We start from the raw sequence: 21,256 nt of genomic DNA, 5'->3' as shown, positions 1-21,256 counted from the left end.
GCAAACTGTATTAGACATTTTTTACTCTAATTGCACTGATACTATGTTATTTTTGTCTTATCATTTTTGTGTTGTTATTTTAGAACTGCAGTTTGAAGAAGAGGAAAGTAATTACTGAAACCAGAAGGAGCAAACCCCCCAAAATACCCCACCAAAAAACCCCTAAGACCAATATCTCTGTGGACAAAACTCTTGTCAGTGCTGATAAAGCAAGAAATACTTGGAAGAGAAAGTGGGAAAAGCTGGGAGTGCAGCTGTCTGTAATTAATTGAAGGAATGGTATAATCACTATTATTAGGACAACTCAAACAATAGTTTTGGCAAATATTTTTGTAGCAACTGATATCATCAATGAAGATGATAAGGCACAGCATGAGTATACTAGTGATGATCAAAGACAGTCGTGGGCAGAGGGTGACGGGCACACACCCACGGCAGAAACCTGCCAAGCCCCCTCATCCTCCCCTCTCCTGGCCTGACATTCCTGCTCTTTCATCCCAGGAAGGCTTCTCCTGCCGAACAGAAGCGGTGCAGGGTGTGAAGTGTGCCCCCATTCCAGCAGCCTGAGCTCTCCGTCCCGGCTGGGAAGGGCTCCAAGGTGTGGGAGCAGCTGCCAAGGGTCCTCCCTCACCCTCCCTCATCCATACCTGCTCTGCTCATCCTGCTCCTAGAGCACGGGCAGCCAGTTCCAGCTGCGTGGCATTTCAGTGTTACCATAGTGATGAGCAGTGGACACTGCCACCTTTCTCTCTTTAATTAAAGAACAGATGCAGGGAAAGCTGATCTCTTGGTGACCCTCTTTAAGCTGACATCAACACGCTAATTGTTTTCAATTCTTTCCTTCCCTCAGCAGTCGCAGCTCTGTCCTTTGTTCCTATCAAGGTCTTGCCTCTGTTTAGGTTAAAGAAGCAGGAACTTTTTCCAGAGTCTCCATGTGGGGACTGGTCCAAGTGGTGGCTGCTTCAGAGCAACTGAAATCTCTTCTCTCCTCTCTATTAGCAAGGTGGGTACAGGGGAATGAGATAGGAATCTCAGGCTTTTGCCTGAAATAGGAAACTTCTGACTTTCCTCTGCTAAACAGTGCCAGGCAGGGATTTGCTCAGAGTGCCCTGATGAGTGGATGATTATGAAGCGTAGACATGAATCCTTCCAACCTCACCTTGCACCGTTTTGGTAGAACACAATCCTTGCTGAAAAACAAGGCAGTTTGGGCTGGAGGTGGATTTGACTCAGGAAGAAGTCTCCTGCCTTCTCGTCCCATTTCAGCCTTTGTCTCACAAAGCCGCCTCAGCTCTCTGCCTTAGTTTCCTCTTTCATGAAAGGGCACTAGAATTGCTGTTTGTCTGTTACAGAAAATAATTGGGCTTTCTCCAGGTGTTTAAATGTATAAAATATTTTATGAAGAAAAACTACTGCTAGAGCAGTCAGTCTTCAGCAGCAATTGCTCTACACCAGTGTCAGAGATTGTTGTGGCTTTTCTGTAGGGATTGAAATTGCGCATGGTATTCATGTTAATGATAGGCAAAAAAAAAAATACATTATTTAATGGCTTCTGCTGTATTATTTGCCCTTTTTGTTTAGCTTCAGGCTAGAGTCAATAGGCAATTTAGCTCAAGAAAAATAGTCACCAAACAAGAAAAGAGATATTATTCATCCCATGCAGATGTAAGCAGAACAAAAATAGTGTCAGATACCAAATTCAGACTTGCAGAAAGCACTCACATCACATAAGTTAACTGGTGATTGCCACTGGATGTCCTCATTGCTGAAGTGTAGAGTTCAGCTACAGGATCCTAAAGATCATCAGTGACAAGAACCCTTGAAATGCAGGAGGCTATTCAAGCTATTTATACAGGGAGATAGAAGGGCTGATATTCTTTGTTGTTGTTATTGTCTCCTTTATCTCTGGGCTTGCTTGAGTTGGAGCAAGATCTCATTTTCATGATAACTTTACAAGGCAGGAGGTAATTTATACATATGAAATACATCATTCTAACACATCCACAACACTCAAAAAAAATAATTACTTTAGCTGTAGAGCCAAGCTATCTGATGAAACAAGATTTACATTTGGGCTCATGAATTGCTTTGTATATAGTGCACATGACTTCTTTCCATGGCATTTTGTCTTTTGGAATGTAAAACAGAATCACAGAATTTCTCAGTTGGTCCATGCAGTCCAGATCACTTTGTCAGTCATGTAAATACTCTTTCTCTGGCAGTTCTTGGTGTTTGTTGTCTAAGAGGAGGACAAAACCATATAAAAAGCTGGTAAATATTTTATTGCCCCTGGAAGGAAAGATAATATTTTTTTCCCTGTTATCTACAACCACAACTGATAATTGAGGCTGAAGAATAAAACACTGACTGACCCTACCCCAACCCACCCCTACCCACTCTTCTGTTGTGGGGACGTGGTCTCTCTTAAAATATGCCAGTCCTGTGGCCTCAATAAGTGTTTGAAACAAATGCATCTCTACACACATATTTCCTTCATATGAAATAGGCAAAAATTACATAGCAGTGCTGAGCTGCACAGTACCAATGATCTTCCCTGGAGTTTGCTGTGCTTTAGGATGTAGGGCTGAATTTTGCTGCATCGTGAGGATAAAATGAAGGTGTGAAGTTCATATCTGAATGTCAACATCCCACAAGTACTCTTTTAATGCATTATGCTCCCACTTTAATTTTTCTGTAGGCATTTGAATTTTCTTTATCAAGTCAGGGAGAGCTGACAGGCATAGCCAAAAAATGCATGTTGGCCTTCTATTCAAGTGAGGCAGTGTGGGGTTGCCTTTCCCTGCAGAATTAGGAGTCTCATTTATTTGACTGTAGCTTAAAAATTGCAGACTATTTATTTAAACCCAGATGCTAATAATAACACTGATGTAGAAAGACCTTTAATAATCTCAAACAATGGTGGTTTGTGACTTCATTTATGCCAAGAACAGGACTGCAGAGGGGAGTGCTGTGTGCTGTAACGAATTGCAGAATGTGAGATCCAGCTTAAGCCAAGACTAAATGCTCAGTAGGTCAGGACGTTGTGTCTTAATTTGAGCACATCCACGGTAAGCCTTTCCTGCAGAAAATGTAGCTGAAAGGGCAAGGCTTCTCCCACATCTTCTAGGGAGAGCACCTGCATGCTTCTGAGCTTCTATTTCAAGTTATTTGATGCTAGAGGTTCGCTCCATTATGGCAGCGATTTTAACAATATTTTGGAATGAAATTTTTTTTGAGCACATTAGTAATTGGGCCACCCATTTCCTCAGCATCAGGAGGCCAATTTCCCTCAGAGAACTGTCAGCTGCAAAACCACAATACTTGAAAATGCCTCCAAAGTTGCATGTTCTGTTGTGTTTATTTCCTTTGCCTCTAAATACTGGTTTGATAGTGCCTTTGTTGTTGACAAGTTGTTGACAACACACTAAAGAAATAGGGCTCCAGCATATGCGAGGAACCCAGGTTTTTTAACTTTTTTTTTTGGAAGGTCATCCCATTAAGCTTTTGATTTTTTTTCTTTTCTTTTTTTTTTTTTTTTTTTTTTTTGGGCAAAGGTCCTGAAGCCAGGTTCTTTAATATAGAACTCTCATATCCAAAGACCACAAAGAATCTGTCTGGCACTTTAGCAATGATTCAAAGGGTCTTACAGCAGATTTCGGAAGCTTGTTGGCTACTTTGTAGTTAATACACGAATGACTGTACATATATATGCAAGCCAAAAGTTCTTGTGAACCCAACACACATTTTAAGTATTTGAAATCGAGTTTGGTTTTATTAACGCTTTCCTCATAAAATATGGATTTCTAATGAGAGCGCATAGATCTTAAAGGGAGTCTGCAAGGCTGAACAGGAGGAACATACTCCCTTTGTCCATCATAAAGCATCATCCCGTCCCTCATCAGTACAGAAGCAGTTTTATTCAGGCCCTCTGCCCAAAAGAGGCACAGGTTGGCACGGTGGAAGGACACTGTTCAGAATAACTGCTGGGGTTTGTCTGGGTAAGGCTGATTTGATGTGGGGTGGATAGGGGGACTTGCTGTCATCCAGTAGCTACTGGAAATAGGAATCCCAGTGAGGAAGCAGGCATTACACAAGTATGTGGGGAAAAGACAGAAACTCGTAAAGCTGCGAGGGTTGTTTTGCAAAATGCCTGTGAGTAGCCAAATGGGACAATAGCAACACTGCTAATTCATTTAATTAATATGTAATTTACTTGGAGTACTGTTCATTCTAGTCTGTCTTTCTTCAGAAAGATGTTTTCTGCTGTGGTGAAGCTGTGATTCATTTCCATTTCACTACTTTCATTTTCATGGTCTTTTTGTTAATTGTCAGAGCCTGTTTGATGATTACAGTGGCTAGTAAATGCATTGCTAAATTATGGTCATAAACAACAATGGAGAAAAAGACCCATTCATTTAGGGTTTTTTTTCCTTTCTTTTCTATTTTTTCCTTTTTTCTTTTTTTTTTTTTTTTTTTCTTTTTTTCTTTTTTCTTTTTTTTTTTGTTCCAAGCAATAGGCTGTGTTCTGGTCCCTCGCAAAAACAAACAATGTAGTATTTCTCCTACCCTGCTGCTTTGCTGCTTTGTTGTTTTCTCTTTCGTATGTTTTTTCATGGGGTTATATATATTTGCTGTATGACAATCTGGAATGGAAAAGAGGAGGCAGAGCAGAAGTTGGAGTACATTGGATCTCTGAGGATGCAAGGGGCATCCAGGTATCTCGGGGCCCCTTGGAGAGAACTGAAAATCCCTGAAGCATCCCATTTCTCCTGGTGGTGATCCTCAGAGAACATTCCCAGAAGGAGGGTTTCCAGCTAGGTCTGGAAGACATTAGCTAACAGATAATTTTGAACTGCAGCAGAAAGGAAGGGTGTCACTCACTGGGCCAAATTTCAGGGAAATATGAGCACTATCTGTATTGGGTTTGCGCTCTACGTGTGTGGTTGTATTAAGTTAAGCTGTGCAGAAGGAAACAGAACTTGAGACTTTTGCCAAGTTGGTGTCAAACTAGGCATTACCACAGGCACTTCAGCAGAAACTCTCCACAGAGGATGATATTTGTACATTACATTTTTCCTTGCTTTTGCTTTTGATGTTTTGTTCTTGCCCCACAACAGCAACTATGAAAATGACTCCCTTCAGTCTGTCTCTAATTTCAGTCCTCTTCCTTTTCCTGCAGAATTGTGGAATTTTCAGCTTGAGACCATCTTCCCTTTGAAATACATGAAAACTTCTTGCGCAGCCAAAGATGGTAGATTATTTTTGGCCTGCAGTCCAAAGATGGCTCAGTCCTATTTAACCCACGAGGCTTAATTGATCAGTTTAACTGTGACATAGTAGCTTTCCCAATGCCATTGCTTTTCCTCTTATAGACAGAGTCTGAATTGGTTTCAGTGTAATGGAATATTTATTTTGCCTGGTTTAGAAATGTTGAAGTTTGAGAATATAAGTCCTCATAGCAGTAGTTGCATCACTTACTCTTCAAAGCAGTACAATATTGGATAAATTTTAGATGTTCCAGTAAAGGAGTTGTGTTTGTAAATTAAATCTTTTGTGTTGTCTATTAAATGCAGCTCTGATTGACTCAGCTGAAGTGAGTAGTGGCCAGCGTGTGTTATCCAGACATTTGTCAGATATTTTAGTTCATTTCATTTCATACATCTTGAACTATGAAGGCAACCTTGTCATTGCAATTTTCGCACCCTTTCTATTTCTTTGTTCTATATGTCAGTGAAATCTTATCTCTGCAGTCTTCTGTCATAGGTTAATAGTCTGGAACAAACTTCATTTAAGACTCTTACATAGGGAAAACGGAGAGAGATTATAGAGAAGAAAGTTGGTGGCCACAACCACTGTTTAAAGAGATGGTATCTCACAGACTCTGATAGATTTGAAATATCAACCACAAGTGTGGGAGAGGAAGAGAAGAGCCAGCCTCAAAAGATTGACTCACCCGGTTCAGGTGCCTGGCTGAACCCTGGGACCTCCTTTCACATCACAGAGTTCAAGTTTTGTATGAGCTTGCATGGATTTGCTTTTAAGGATGGGACAAAACCACAAAGGTCAGGCCTGGATTTACATTTGTTCAGTGTTGTTATGGTACACAGAAATCTACAGAAGTATGCAGAGACTCCTGGAAAATCTGAGACAAAGTTTTCTTATTTCACAGTCTTACAAAAAGACCTGCACTTATTTTTCTTCAGTACATCCTTTATTGACAGGTACAGTTGCCTCTTTTATACAAGTGACTGTCTTGTTTACATTTTCCTCTATTTCTTCCATTTCCAACTGCAGTTTCTGTTTAAAATGTCTCGGAAGAGCTTTTTAAAAGCAATAATTTTTGCAAAGAAAGGTAAACTGCAGGGAGACAAAAATGATAAAGCAAAAAGGGAAGGTCTGGGGTAAACCCCAGCCAACCTAAAATCCCTGGTTTTGGCTGAGAGAAACAGAGAACCCCTGAATAACATTTTCCTCAGTCCCCTTCCAATACCTGCTTGACTGCCTCCTCTGTTAAGGCTGTGAACTTTGAATATCCCTTTTGATCCTGTGTTCAGTCCTGGAAAGAATGAACTTTGCTAGCCTAGATTCAGACATTGAGGGGGCATACTACAATTAATGACTTTTCTACTGCTTCCTCTGGGACATTGTTATTGTTTTTAACAAATAATCTTAACTCTTACTTCATTTCCTGTTTGCTCCCCTTTGATTTAATTGTTTGTAGTTAGCCAGCATAGTGGTAATGACACTGTGATTGACATCAGGCTCAGAAAATGCAACATGGTTTGGGGGTTTTTTTGTAGGGTGCATCATAGATCCTAGACTCAGAACAGAGGAATTCCTGGAGACCTTCCCTCGGACCCTGATAGAAGAGACTTACATTTTGCCTGCTTTAAAAAAGTTCAGCACAAGTGGCTCTTGAGGCTTTGCTTGGATAATACCTTATCAAACAGAAACTCCCAGCTGCTCACATGGGCAGATGTTTACAGGTGCAGTTTGATAAGGAAATTAGTAGTGTTGTACTTATGACAGTATTGGCTTCCTGAGGTGAGGGACACTATTCTTCCACAGGAAAAGAATTTGGGAGCCTTTGGTAGATACAAACCCCAGATTTTTAAGCTGACCTTCACCTGGTACTGGACCAGAGTTCTGGCTGGAAGGTCCAGCTGTGGTGTGAGAGAGGAAGAATTTCCACCACAGGTCGGGTGTCTGTAACCTAAGTGCCCAAAACCTTTGGAAAGCAAAACTCCAGGACTTTATCCCAGCTGGTCCCCTGGGTCTCACCTGGGAAAAAAGGAATAAACCTGCCCTTTATGGGATGCTTTTTAACTTTTTCTTTAGAAGGATTTCCACAGTCTTCCTAAAGGACAGAATGAAAGGGGTGGTGGAAGGCTCACTTTCTTCTCAAGTCTGCGCCTTGCCCCCCTTAGCCTCTCCTCCTCTCTCTCCAAATATTTCTAACCTATCTCCCACGTGAAGACCCAGAACCTCCTGGTGCAGCAGACCAGTGTGGTGTCACACACTGTCAAGCTGCTGCCACAATAAAGCTCGCACTTTTTGCAAGTGGCTGCAGAGTTTTTTCTCTCTCTCACTCCTTTTTGCTCCAAATTTACCCCTCTCTGCTCTCCCCCCTGCCCTCTCCCACCTCCCTTTATATCTCTCATTTTATTTATTTTAAAGACGATTCAGTAGGTCGTGGCAAATGTAAAAAAACATGTTTCTTTGCTGGGCAGGCCGGATTTAGTCAGAAATCGCTCTCAGTTAACTAAAAACCTGAGGCCTTTAAGAACCCTCTAATAGCAACAGTAGCTCAGGTTTGCAATTTTAACACTTAGCCACTGTTGGGTGAGTTTGCATCTTCAGCATGAGAATACATAACACAAGACTCCAAACAGACTTCTGACAAGCAGAACTTTTGCTTTAAAACCAGGCTGATATGAATTTTGTGGGGGTAGAATGATGAGGTGAAATTTTGTGTATCTTGGGGAGAGAGATGATAAGTTTGGATGAAAGTAACTTCTTACCAGTATGTTTTGCACAAACAGGAAAAAATTGAAGTCTGGGAGGATGGGTGATGTATCAGAAGCATTATTATTTGTATTCTTTGAAGAATTTGTTTGTTTTCTCTGATTGCATGTTATTATCTGATCTCAGGAATTAAGGCTTCTCCAGTGGGATTTTAAGAACGCAACTAAGATTTATTGGGTGCTACAGAAGAAAAATATTTTTGAAGTTGTCAAACACTTCCTGCTATAAGACTGTAAAGTGTTGAATATCTGCCTTAGGCAGATTTATTGATTTATTTAAACTTACTGTTCCCTAGACATCTGCTTTGGTCACTCAATTATAGAGAAGATGCTGGGCAAAGCGGACCTTTGGTCTGACCTCTCACTCTCATTCTTGTTTGTTTGCTTTTCTTATATTGAATGATATGAGAGAAAATATTGGTTCATCCATTAAAAAAAAAAAGGAAAAAACTTGCAAGTTGGTTTTTTTTTTTTTCCAAATAGTCTCAATATTCCACAGCAGTGAGGCAAAGACAGAATTTCCCAAGTGATTGACTCTGTGCATTTTGCCATGACTTTTGCATTATGTGCCCATACCTATCTACTCTAAATGCTTTGGAGATAAGCAGAGGGAGAGGTGTGGGAGTAAAGAAAAGAGTTGGTCTTGGACAGTAAAGATTGTGAGTTAATGCTGGAAGACAACAAGAGTGAGACTGAACAGAAAGAAAAGTGGAGAAAAAAATAAAGTTGGAAGGATTTAGGGGAAAGGGCAGAAAAAGGACTTTTCACTGGGTACATGGGATGGATCCCCTTTTACAGGTATTAAATACCTCTGAAACTTTGGTGGAAGGTTCACTGTGTAAGACCTACACAGATATAAGTTTATTTTTGCCCTTGGTTACTGTCATTAGCAGAAGAGCAAGGTGCAGGAGGGTAGAGCTGGAGGTTCTGAGCCAGGTGACAAATGTGTTGACAGTGCCATAAATATGGTGAAACTGCTGCTTTCTCTGCCCTTTTGAAAAATGCAGGAAATTACATGCACAAAAGCTCTGCTAAAATAGCACTGCTTGCAAAGTCAAGCACACTGATTACAAGGCTGCGTAATTTCATTTCAGGATTCCCATATCTGTACATAGGACACAGTCTGCAATTAGGTGATCCTGTGCAGTTTTTCTTCTACAGGGTACCTCACTGACCGCACAGAATGAAGGTGGTCAACAAATGAGCAGCTGTTCATTCTTTCCTTATCCTTCTGGATTATTCCTTATGGTACAGGCTGCAGCACTAGCCATACAATTCAATCACGTATCATTCTTGCTCTGAAGATACAATTACTGACTTTTCCACGGTCTTTTGTGTGGCACTGTGGAGGAGAACATCACAAACTTTATCTTCGCAATGGGTGTATTGGGAATCTGAGAAAGGAGGGTATCCCAGTTTTATATATGGGAAATTAAGAAGCAGAAATTTTCCTCACATGTTGAATCAAGGACATTTGAAGATACTAGTGGGTTTGTATCTGAGTTTATATGTTCCTTTCAAACAGTAAATATTATCTAGCACTTCTTATGTCCAGAGTAATGCTTCGAGTGATTCACCTCTGAGTGATAACGCAGCACAGCAAAGCAGGTTTGTGTCCCCCACACAGAACACGAGCAAACAGAGTTAGGGATACCTGAGAAAGTTCTCTTACAAAGGGGATCTCACATCCTTGTGGCAGGGAGGGAGATCCAGCCCTCCCAAGCAGGATCCACCTGCCTGGCTGCTCATGTAAGCTTCTCCTCCCTTCCTTTCATCCCTCGCCTCATTCACCACACACCTTCAGAACCTGCAAAAAATGAGCCAGAGCCACATTCTCACTGACAGCCCAGGCCTGACTCGCCACTCCGGAAGATTTTTTCTGTGCAGTGGTACAGAGAACTTGTAGAAAAAAGTAATCTGTGGTGGTGCAGTTATTGTATTGCAATTGATCTATGTGATGGGGCTAAACAAAGGTTGTATAGGCAGTTGTTATTCTTGGTGTCCTGACCTTTGAGTACCAGGTTTTGCAGCCTTTGTAGCATTTTGTGGGTCTATCATTTTCAAACTAGCCACGGTGGTTACAACACAACCTTCTTCCTTTCATCTTCTTCTTCCCTTTGTTGGCCTTCCCATGAATATCAGGTGATCTTTTTATTATTTTTTTTCGTTCTACTTTTTACAGCTTTAGTAGAGATATTTCAATGTCCTGTAATTTATTCTCTCTCTAAATGCCAATTTTCTTGCTGCTGCTGATTTGCTTTCAGATATAATGCCTAAAGCAGGCTGTCAGCCATTCTGAAAGTATATGATTCTTCTCTCTCAATATCACACAAGCCAAGTCTGGCTGGAAGGAGAAGGGAAAACTAAATTGTTCTCATAAAAAAGAAAATATAGCACTAATATATCTTTATACTTATGTTCAGGTATCCCCTTTTGTGTTATTAAGGGGTCTCATGATCTTGTGTGTTTTCTCTACAGGGGATCACATTAATTTATATTTTTAAGGCCTACTGTAATAGATGCTTTCCAGAAACCTGAAAGTGAGTCCAAAAGTTCTTTGGATGCTATCAAACCAGAAATAAGCAGTGCATTGTATTATCAGTAGCAAAACAAGACCTCAGGAGTCAAAGAATGAATTATAAAGTTGTATGAATGAATTAGAGGCTGATCCTGCCACCCTTGTGGAGCTCTGATGATTTCAGTGCCAAGGAGCATTATCATCAAATATTGTTGAAAACTTGGCTCTCCCTGAGACAGGGAGGCACCAAGACATCAGGGATGTGGATACGTTTCTTTATACTCAAATCTGTAAGTCCTCAGATACAAATTATTTGCTGTAACTCATCGGGTTGCCAGGCTGAGCCAGTGTCTTGTGAAACTTATTGTTGGACCCTGTGTGGGTGTGGTTGCCCATCCCAACAGCTCCATAGTGAAACCTGGTGGAGTAAAAGCACTTTAAACTAAACTTTGTTACCTTCTAATTGTGGAAGGTTGCAATTCGTGTTGTTCTAGCTTAGCTGGTGGGATTTCATGCCCCAAAGCACTTCTGAGTTTGCACTTTGACACTCATAAATATCTTTTCACTTCAGAAAATATGTTTTGGGGCTTTTTAAATTTAGAATTTAACTTTCTTCACCTATCACTCTGTGTTTTGCATGTGTGATTTTTAAAGGTGTCTCAGTGTTCCATACTGTACTGACATTGTGGACGGAGACACTTTGAAAAAATCTTTCAGTCAGTTTGTCCATCTGTCTGTCTAGCTTGGTGGTGCTTAATATCCTCTTAGATTTTGCTGACCGTGTTTTCAAGCAAAACAATGGGTTATAGAAGAAGCTTTCAAACTCTTCATCCAGGTTTTTCTTAAAGAAACAAAGCCCCTTTTTTTACATGTGTGTGTATATGCAAATAAATATATGTTAAAGGAAAGGAAAAGATAACAGAATAATTTCGTTAAATGGTATAGAAAACCTGGCTTCTGATCAGTTTTCTTCTGACAAGTGGGTTCCTCTGGTTCAGACTTGTCCCGTCAGTCTTTTAGCCTAGCAATGCAGTGACTCCTTCTTTTGTAGCAATCTGTCCAGTCTGAGACACAAGGAAATTCTTTTCATCACCTGAGGGTCTTCTCTGAGCATCATTTCCTTTCTCTGCCAGGATGCTCCTTCTCCCCAGGAGCTGCGCAGGCATAATCAGTTGAGGCTTTTCCCTCTCTCAGGAACTGAGAATCTCCTACCAGAAGGCAAAGCTGGACTTCTCACTTCTGCCTCCTCCCACTTGTCAGGCGCTGTCATATAATGGAAAGAGGAGTTGGGTCTGAAACAAGAAATTTGAAATCTGAGTTCTAAAAACAGTTACAGTCTTGCTAAGGGGCTCTATATTTTATTTAGTTCACTTTTAATTCATTTTAGTTGGTTGCTTTTTTTTTTTTTTTTTTAATGTGTGATTTGAATCTGAATGTGGTTCACTTACGTTTTGGATTATAAAAATAAATAATACCAGATTCAGTAGATTCAGCAGTTTCTTTGAAAATGCTGCTTCCTCAGCCCTCCCAACAGTGGCTTTTTCCAGGATGGAGCTGGCACTTGGAGGCCATCACCTGGAGGATGAGAGGCATCTTCAGCACTGAGAATGCACAGCACCAGGATTTGTTAAGAGGTAACTCTCCTCTGGGGTGGCAGCATTTAGGCATATTTGCCTCTTGATGGACAGAGCTGTGGGCCAGGACTAAGTGAACAAGGACTGGTTGCATATTTTTAGCTGAATATTTTAAGATCCCTTTAATATTTTCAATCAGCATCTGAAAAAAACCAGAAAAAACCAAAACAACAAACCCTTATATAGGAGGCTTAGATTTCTGTTCCACGTATTTCTGCATTTTCCTTCCCTTGTCCCTCTGTTTTTTGATTGTTAGATGGAGCATTAGCCTCACAAGCTTTTTCTAGGACCCAGATTAACCTACTGGAGTTGAATACATCTTTTTCTGTAAGTATGTTAGATTTAGTAAAAGTGTAGATCACAAAGGGCTTAAGTATTTAGGGTTTTGCCATGTGTTTTGGGGATTCGGGAGACATTTCCAAGTCAACTTATCAACTAGGTAGTTAATAGAAGTTATCTTGTCTTAAAAGAAGGCCTAATATAAAAACCCCAGAAATGAAACTTCCAGAGGTCCATCTTTTGAAGATAATGAGATATCATCTTATTTTTTTTATTAAGAAAAGTAAGAAATTTCAAGCAAAACACATTAGTAAAATATTTAGCTAGCATTTATATACCTAGCTGAGCAATTTTAAAGGCAGGTTCAAGACAGTAAATACCTGTTAAATGCTGCGTTATCATGTGTTGTCAAAGTAGATTTTGTTTCTTGAATTCTTTCATTTCTGAGTCTTTCTTTTTTAAATGTTCCTCCTTAACATTTTTTGTTAATTTTTTTTAGAACACAGAAAGAAATGCAACTGGCCAGAAAACTCTCAGAAAATCTTTTTTTTTTTTTTTTTTCTGGTCTCTTAATTTGTTTCTGCAGTTTGACATAGGCTGCCATTTGTAGGCAGAAACTCTTGGCTATCAGCCTGTAGATGATGCTCACATCTACAGTCAGATATTTAAGTTTTACTCTATCAAATAAGAATGCGCTAATGGTACTGACTCATTTCTGGGTCTGCATACAATCAAAATGTGGGGAGCAAATTTGGAAGTAACTTGATGGTATTTCTTTTCCACATGTCTGGAACCCATGAGTCAGTTCTCCAACACATACATTTTGCTGTTTAAGTGGAACATGCTACAGTTATTATTTTTAATACTGACAATATGGTTTATCATTCTATAGAGTTTTTCATCCAAAGATCTCATGTAGGTTTACCAGTTAAGTGAGTAACTCATTCTTGATGGATCTTGAGATCCGAGATTTTAATACATCATTGGTTTCAGCCTGAATTAGACATTTAGCCTTTAATTCAGATGAACATTCAGATTGGGGGAGGTTCTTAAAATGAGGTCCATCCTTATGGGATTTCCTGAAGTGGATTGGGATTTTATGTACTTGGTTGTTTGCTGTGTGAGCCAAAAAGCAGAATTTGGTCCCTGGCATCACACTGGCTTCTGGGGGTAACTGTTCCAGGGAGCCTCAGTGTCATAATCCAGTTTAACTATGTTAGATCCTGGTGGGGGGAAAAGAAATCACAAACCACCACCAAGCAGCCATCAGTTTGACGCCCTTGTTCTGTAATTCTTTCCTGTCCTGTGTGATTAAGTGAAGGTGTGGGTGCCTGTGCATACAGGACCTTTAGAAAATGGGTAGGTACAGCATCAGAGCATGCCTTGCCTTGGCTGTCATGTCCCAGCACTGTGAGGGGCAGAGAGGGGGAAGCAGAGCACTTTCCTGTGCAGGACAGAAGCTCCTAACAGTAGTGGGATTTGTCTCATGCAGCTGGGGATCAGTTTTTTTGGGAAAGAGTCCGCAGCCACTAAATGCCGTGAAAACAGCCTGGTGCAAAACGGGAGGGGAAAAAAATTGCCGACAAGGTCAGAAATAGAAACCAAGGAAGAAGTGTCATCCCATCCCAGGATGGAGCACTCTGCAGCGATTCTCCAGCCATGAGTTTAATGGCATTTGGCTGTCTGCAGGTTGGGTTGCTGCGCTCCCTGTTGTCAGGCAGCGGGGTGGGGGCTTCGCCATTTCTGATTAACTAAAAAAAGATGTGTGTGTTTTGGAGGTGCGTGGGTGAGGCGGTGCAAATGTCAAGTTCAGTACTGGTTATAAACAGTCTTTTTAAACAGCAGCACATTTTCATTCAGATCTCTTTAGGTTGTGAAGAATACTGGATCTGTAGCACATATTTAAAGTTTAAAAAAAAGAAAGAAAGAAAGAAAAAAAATCTTCCTGGCAGCAAGCTCGCCCTATCTAGTGCAACATTCTCACTCTGTCTCTCTCTCATCCTCATCTGTTGAAAGAGTAAAACTTCTGAGGTAGGTCTTCAGAAATAGCAGCAGTAGCCAGCGCAAATGTGCAGTAATTGATTTGCTGCTGTTGTTGTTTGTGATTGAAGCAGCGAAACCTTCCCCAGCAAAACCCAAGTGGTGCAGACGAGCTCCTGCACTGTTGTTCAAACAGTGATTTTCTAACGAGGCTAAGGGCAAACCATACGATGAAAAAATAGTCTCTTCTGCTTTATCCCTTGTTTCCTCTAAAATGTATCCTCAGCCATGCATATGCAGGCTATAATGTAGCATATTTAATCTTCCACTTCATCTCTGCAGCTTCTCTCTCAATACCAAAATAGCAAGGACTGGAGCAGCTCCTCTTTCAAACAGCACTTACTGTTCTTAGACTTTTTTTTTTTTCCCCCTGTTGTTTTTAAGGGTTTTCTGTTTTTAATCTGAGCTAAGTTTGAACAACTGTAATGGTGGGAAAATCTATCCAAGGGGTCCATTCTTTTTTGCCATGGAATGGGGCGAACCGGGAAGAATAGACTTTGTCATGTGCAAATATAGTGACCATAAATGGTGCTGGAGGCTTTCCCCATTGTCCTGTGACTCTGCCACGAGAGAAAGCGCGCGCAAGGAAGAAAGGCACGTTTGATAGAGTTGTGAGGAAGGCCTGAATGGCTGTTGGGTGTTGGGCATTGTCTGCCCCTGACCTCAATTCGGTACAGTAGAGACCCTTGAAAGCACTGTCTGAAGTCACAATACCACCATTCTCCTCCGCTCCCCAAAAGGGATTAGTTAAAAGGGTGACGTTCCGTGCAGAGAGTTCCAAGTATTCCCTGAAACAAAAGGGGCCTGAAATGTTTTTGAAGTTATTTTTAATTGAGTTGAACTAATTTAATAAAGGTCCCAAGAAGGAGGGGGGGGGGAGTGGGGGGAAGGAAAAAAAAATATAAAGGAATGTGATTGTTTTATGATTCCTCGCAGATGGAATGGACATTTATAGCATACTTCTTCTTTAGTCTTCCAGAGAACAGTAGCCCCATTTACAGCTACTGTTAGCAATTTAAAACTGCTCCAAAATGAAGTCTTTCAAGAAGTTGACAGCTTATAAATAAATCTGTCTGATAAAATTGAACATAAACTGCATCTGTGGTTAGTTTGCCAAAATTAATTCTACATTTAATTAGAGATAGCAGTCAAACATATTTAATAAAAAACAGTCTTGGAGAGTAAATCAAATGAAGCCAGATTTTAGCAGATGCTTTGCTTTTCTCCCCCTTTTTTTTTTTTTTCTTTCCTTTTCTTTTTTTCTTTCCTCCCAAGGAATGATGAAGTGACCTCACCTCTATGATCCTCAGATATTTAGAAGAGCAGGCTGAGGGGAGGCCTGGGCAGCTCATGAGATTATGTAGCAGAAGCCATGAATGAATGGCCTCAGACAAAGGGGGGTAATTATTGTGCTGCAATTTTTACTGATTTCTATAATTAGGATTTTCAGCAGTGCCACTGTGTTTGCTGTAAACGTTGAAATGAATTAATATACTAATTATTAACCAAACATCAAAATTTGGATTTGGTCTGGACCTAAACCCTCTGCAGTTCTAAATTTCAGGTGTTGGCATGAGTAAGCTGGAAGTTAGGCTGTGCTGTGATTGTTAATTACTGGAATCGTGAGTGAAGTTTTATTGTTACATCTTGAAATTGACAAGCCAGTTCCCCGCATGCAAAATTTATATTCACTACTTCACATTCTTTTTCATGTGCAGCTCATTCATGTCTCTTCAAAAATATGACTTGATGGACTCCTTTAGCTGGTGTAAATAGGTACAGCTTCCACTGCAGGAAGGGAGTCTGTCTCTTGGCAACAATGTTAAAAATACAAGAAAATAAAATAATTCAGTGTCCCAATTCGCCAAATAGAGTCAGTTTGAGCGCTATCAAAAACATTAGATCCATTCCATTTTAAAATTAAGTGAACGTTTTTCTTTTCCAACCCTCCCTCTCAAAGCAGCTATCTGTCTACCACTGAAAACAAACCAAACTTTATTTAAAGCCCAGATCTTGTATGGGAGATTTTAGCCCACACTGTAAAGACATTCAAAACTTGTTAAGGCTACTAGAGAAATCCTGTCTGCTTGGCTTTTTTTTCTTTTTCTTTTATGGTGCAGAAAATTATGTGATTTCTAGACATAAGTTTGACTGCATGAGCTGATAATAGATTAGCTTTCTCTGAGGAGTTTAGGTTGCTTTTGTATATTAAAGTACATAAATATTATGGGAACTGACTGTTTCCCATGTGGAAGGTATTGGTTAACTTTAACTACAGCATTTTTTATTTTCCTTATTTTTTGCCTTTTTTTAAATGAAGCTATTTTTTTCAGAACAATTTTAAGTTTGTAGAAATACTAAAAATAGATTTTAAACTATATAGGAAACCTTGATAGGTAGTGTCAATTAAATATCCCTGGAGGTTAAAACCTTATTTGGTTAAACTTGTTAAAGTTCTGCTGTTACCAAAACCCCAAATGATCCGAGTTACACATAGGAGCCCCTAACTGAGAAATGGGGACTATTTTTCAGCATACTTTTTACCTTAATGTGCTGCTATGGCCGCACAGCAGCTTGCACAGACTGAAATAAATATTTGTTTCTGCTTTGAAATGCAACAGAAAGGGATCTCTTTGCTTTCCTTTTGACCCTTAAATTATGAATGGCAGTGTTCAGCGGGGACTGGTTTTTAATCCCGTTTATGAGGATATCATGCAAGCGTACACACGTACGTCTCATTTTAGGGAGGCTGCAACTTGCAAATCTAACAAATCACAGTGCACCCAGTGTCTTAAAATAGACCACAGCAGTGTTGACTTGAACTTTCTAGGAACTGCGGCTGAAATTTCCAGAGTTGCCTATGGAATTTGAAGTCCCTGGCCTTTTTTTAAACTACTTGGGCATTTAGATATAAAATTCCACAGGCAGCTCTGAAATCCTCCACTCTTCTTGTTCGAGCAGTGAAGAACTCTTTTCTAATTCCCCAAGCACTTCATGTTAGCTAGGTCCTCAATCCATAGAGTATGTTAAATCTTGTTGTGATTTAAATATTGGATTTGACCCTGCTGACATCTGTTTATGGCATATGTGTAGTTATTTTGGAGAGCACTCTTCGAGTGAGACAGTTGACTTGAGCATGACTTCATCTGGTTAATTATGCTGAGACAAAAGTGCTTTGCTGAATCAGAGGCTCCAACGCTCCTGTTTTTCGAGGAGTCCTCAGAGGAGTTTTAAGAATGATGGGTGTGCATATGCTCATTACCTGCAACACACGTTCATACAGATATGGGTCTTTTTAAGAACAACTGATTCTCCAAGACCTAATATATTTCTTTGAATATGGCCTAGTGATGATATATATCATTCTTCTCTTTAGCCTTCATAATTACTTATTCAAATATTTCCTACTTACCCACATTTTTAAAGTTTTCAAAGGCTTATCTTTTTAATGTGATGTTCAAAAGTGCTGTGTGAAGGTCATTAAGAGTAAAAATTGCCATTTTGAAGCCAAGCTAGAGATTTTACTCTTCACTTAACACAGAGTTACGATTTGAATTCAGAAGGAAAAAATTACTGCTTACATAAAGACATTTTTAAAAGTAGAGCACCTCCTTACAGAAATTAGCTCTTGCTTTTAATTGCATATCTGTGCTTGAATCTGGTGTGGATTTCAGAGGCAATAGGATGCTTTGATGTTTTATTAAATATTTTTAAAAGGTGGGACTTTCTGAGAATTAAGCATTCATGTTGTATTTAGTGTACCAAGAACATGATAATTTCTTTCCTGTTACCAGTACTCAAGGCATCTAATATGGAACTGTTTTTCCAAATTTTATAGTTTACTTTTAACTCTCAATTAGTAATATCTGTTTTCCAAAGGGATTAGCTTAATGTAGATAAAAGGTAAGGAGTTTCTTTATGTAAAAGAAAGCAAGGATACACTTCCATTTTTCCCCCCAAAATGAACAAGTATATCCTTTGGTGAAGAGCACTTTCTGCACGGGTTGCAGTTGCATACAGAATGGAAAATCATAAAGTTTGTCATTCCTCTGCAAAGGAGTAGGCAGCAGAATCCCTCAACATCCTCTGGTCCTCCGTCATTAGAATATCGTGGAAAATTTCATGAGAGTTTGGTTTATGTTTTGGGTTCTTTGTTTGTTTTTAAATAATTTGGTGCTTGCTAATCACATCCAGTATACAAATTATATAGATCACTTCTGCTTTCCACTATGAGAAGAGGGCTGAGGATCATCAACAGGCACTTTCCCACCCTGTACTTGTAGGACCTTTGGAGCATTTGCTCCATTGCTCTGTCTCCTTCATCGGCTTCATTCTCTGATTTTATGCAGTGGGAATAATTGTTGTGTATCTGAAAGTAAAGGCATATTTGCTGCTGTTCCCCTTTTGTTTCTGTGGTTGAAACAAAACAAAAAGAGGTTTTTCATTATGCTGTTCATGTTGGGCCAAGCTTGGAGTACCAATAAGAACCTGTCCAAAGATGATATGGCAAACAAAATGTGAATGAAAGCAGGAGAGGTTATCACTCTTCCTAGAGCCTGGTTTGGATATTTTGATAGCCGTCTAAATGGAGTCAGTGAAATCATTTTAGGGGTAGATGATCCTGAGCTGGAAAATAAGGACCTCTTCTCTGCCAAGATTTTCAGCAAGCTGCAGTTCAAGAAAATGTGCCTGCAGGTACAATAGAACTTGAACCTGATTGCTGTGTTATTATCTCCAGACAACTGGCTTAGAGTATTTCTTTATAGCTTTCCTTCCTGATTGGCATAATCTAAAAAAGTTGCCAAAAGGCTGAGAGAAGGTTATGGTGAAGAAAAAAAAAGAAGGAAAATGTGTTCTCATGCTGTTCTAGCAGCCCTACCAATCTTTATCACACTGAAATTACTTCTAACTTAAAAGAAAAGGGTTGAAGATGTTTAGGTGAAGAAGATGTTTGGGTAAAAATATACAAGGAGCCATCTCTAATGGATTTTTAGTTTCTTTTTCTCTCTGTCACATCTGAGACTACAAAGATGATTCAAAATCAGAAGAGGGGGGGAAAGGTCTTGAAAGTTTTACAGCTTTTTGTACAAAAAATTTGGTTGCATTTAGAATTGCTGAAACCACTGCTGTTCCTGTATGAGGGACTTGAAAAAAAACAAGCAAAAGATTTCTTCTGTAGCTCTGTTTGAGGGACCATGGTGTTTACCCCATCTGGTGATTTTTGCCTAGTTTGGGTGAAAGGGGAGGCAAAAAAGCAGTGCCTACAGAGTTCTCCATGCTCTGTCTTATCATCATTATAGACAGATCACTTGTGGCAAGTTTTCACAGGATATTATTGCCTAATGTCTCTAAAACAAACAAGACTACGTCACAGAAATTAGTTAAGAGGATGATTTCAAACCTGGGTAAAGCTGGAGGTTTGATTTAGATAAGAGGCCAACACTGCTGCAAATGCAGAACTGGTTTGTAGCTGTAAAAAACAGAATTTTTGACTTGGACTAATTTCTGGTTTTCAGGGCTAACTATTATAATTAAATTCCTGCCCTTTCAGGATGTGCTTTAATGAGAGAAGCTTTTTTTTTTTTTTTAAATCTATAGCAGTACTGGAAAATGAACCTGTCTTGTCTTGGATATTGTCTGCATTTGGTAGGCTAATAAGGGGTCCATATTGAGGGATCTGAGTGTAAACCTCTGATTTGGGGTTTGGAACCACATGATCTTTTTAAGGTCCCTTCCAACCCAGATCATTTTGTGATTCATTGATGTAATTTTGTGTAATTCTGTGGGCAGGGTGAGAGTTTTCAGCAGTTTCATTTGAAAGATGTGCCTGTCTGCATAGGACATATAAGATGTCATGTGTACTACTGGGCTTGAGCTGTCTTACAAGGCATCAGAGATGTCTCTGAAAAAAAAAAATCAAACCAAAACAGCCAGCAACCACTTCATCAAGCTGCTGGAATGTTATTTTGTATTGCAGCTTCGCCTCTCTTGTGTTTAGGTGGGGAGAGCCTGAGCCTAAGCAGCAGAGAGAGAACCAGTTCCAATGCAAATGTCCACAACGTAAATGAGTATTTACTCAGCCCTTGAATCCCTTTTTGGGTTACAACCCCAAGGAAAAAACCCAAAACTTTAGGTTGTCATGGAACACTTTACAGTGTTGTTGCTGGTTTGCCCACAATGAAAAATGCCAAAAGTTTGTTTGTTTGCTTGTGGGGTGTTTTGTTTTTGTTTTGTTTTAAGAGAAAAAAATAAATTACTCCATCCCTGAAGAAGCCTATTTCCAAGCAATCTCTGGGTCTAGATGTTTTTGAAGATTGAAAAGATTTACAGAGTCTGATTAAAGTTCACCTAAGAACCCACATTTTGAGCTTCCTTCTTTGAACTGATGAGAGCCTTCCGAGGATTGCTCATCACACCTGGAAACCAGACAAATTTCACTCCTCTGCACTGGAAACTCCTATACTTTTGGCTTCTCTCCCACTCTGCATTTAATTATTTTAAATTCCAGCACGCCTAGCCAAGTTTAGCTGCTACTTTCCTGCAAGTGCTCTTTATTCTCCAGCTCTCATTCTGCCTGGCCTTGCCATGGTGTGCAAGTGAGCAGCAGCAGTGTGGCAGGGAAGAAGGTTTGTTAAATTAAGACCCTCTTAGTCCCAAAAGAAAAGGGTTACTCACTCTTCCACGGATGAAAAATGACCCCTTCCTCTCCCCTTGCCCCTGGGGGATATTTTCCTGATAACAACATGAAAACTTGGCAGGCT

General features: G+C 39.9%; 2 protein-coding genes across 2 annotated transcripts in view; both read left to right on the top strand.

Annotated features, from left to right (window-relative positions):
- LOC136289993 (chromo domain-containing protein cec-1-like) overlaps nucleotides 1–12,107 on the top strand; it is a 116,850-nt gene extending 104,743 nt beyond the window's left edge. Inside the window, exon 3 of the transcript XR_010720916.1 lies at nucleotides 12,090–12,107. The gene's annotated coding sequence lies outside the window, so the exon portion shown is untranslated. The remainder of the gene's footprint in view (nucleotides 1–12,089) is intronic.
- The window catches only part of SOX5 (SRY-box transcription factor 5), a 455,968-nt gene that overhangs the window by 66,188 nt on the left and 368,524 nt on the right, over nucleotides 1–21,256 (top strand). The gene's annotated exons all lie outside the window — the stretch shown is intronic.

The sequence above is a fragment of the Chamaea fasciata genome, unplaced genomic scaffold, assembly GCF_029207755.1.
Source record: "Chamaea fasciata isolate MVZ Bird 193981 ecotype frontalis unplaced genomic scaffold, bChaFas1.0.hap1 SCAF_5, whole genome shotgun sequence".
Lineage (NCBI taxonomy): Eukaryota > Metazoa > Chordata > Aves > Passeriformes > Sylviidae > Chamaea > Chamaea fasciata.
This window is presented reverse-complemented; position numbering and strand designations above follow the sequence as displayed.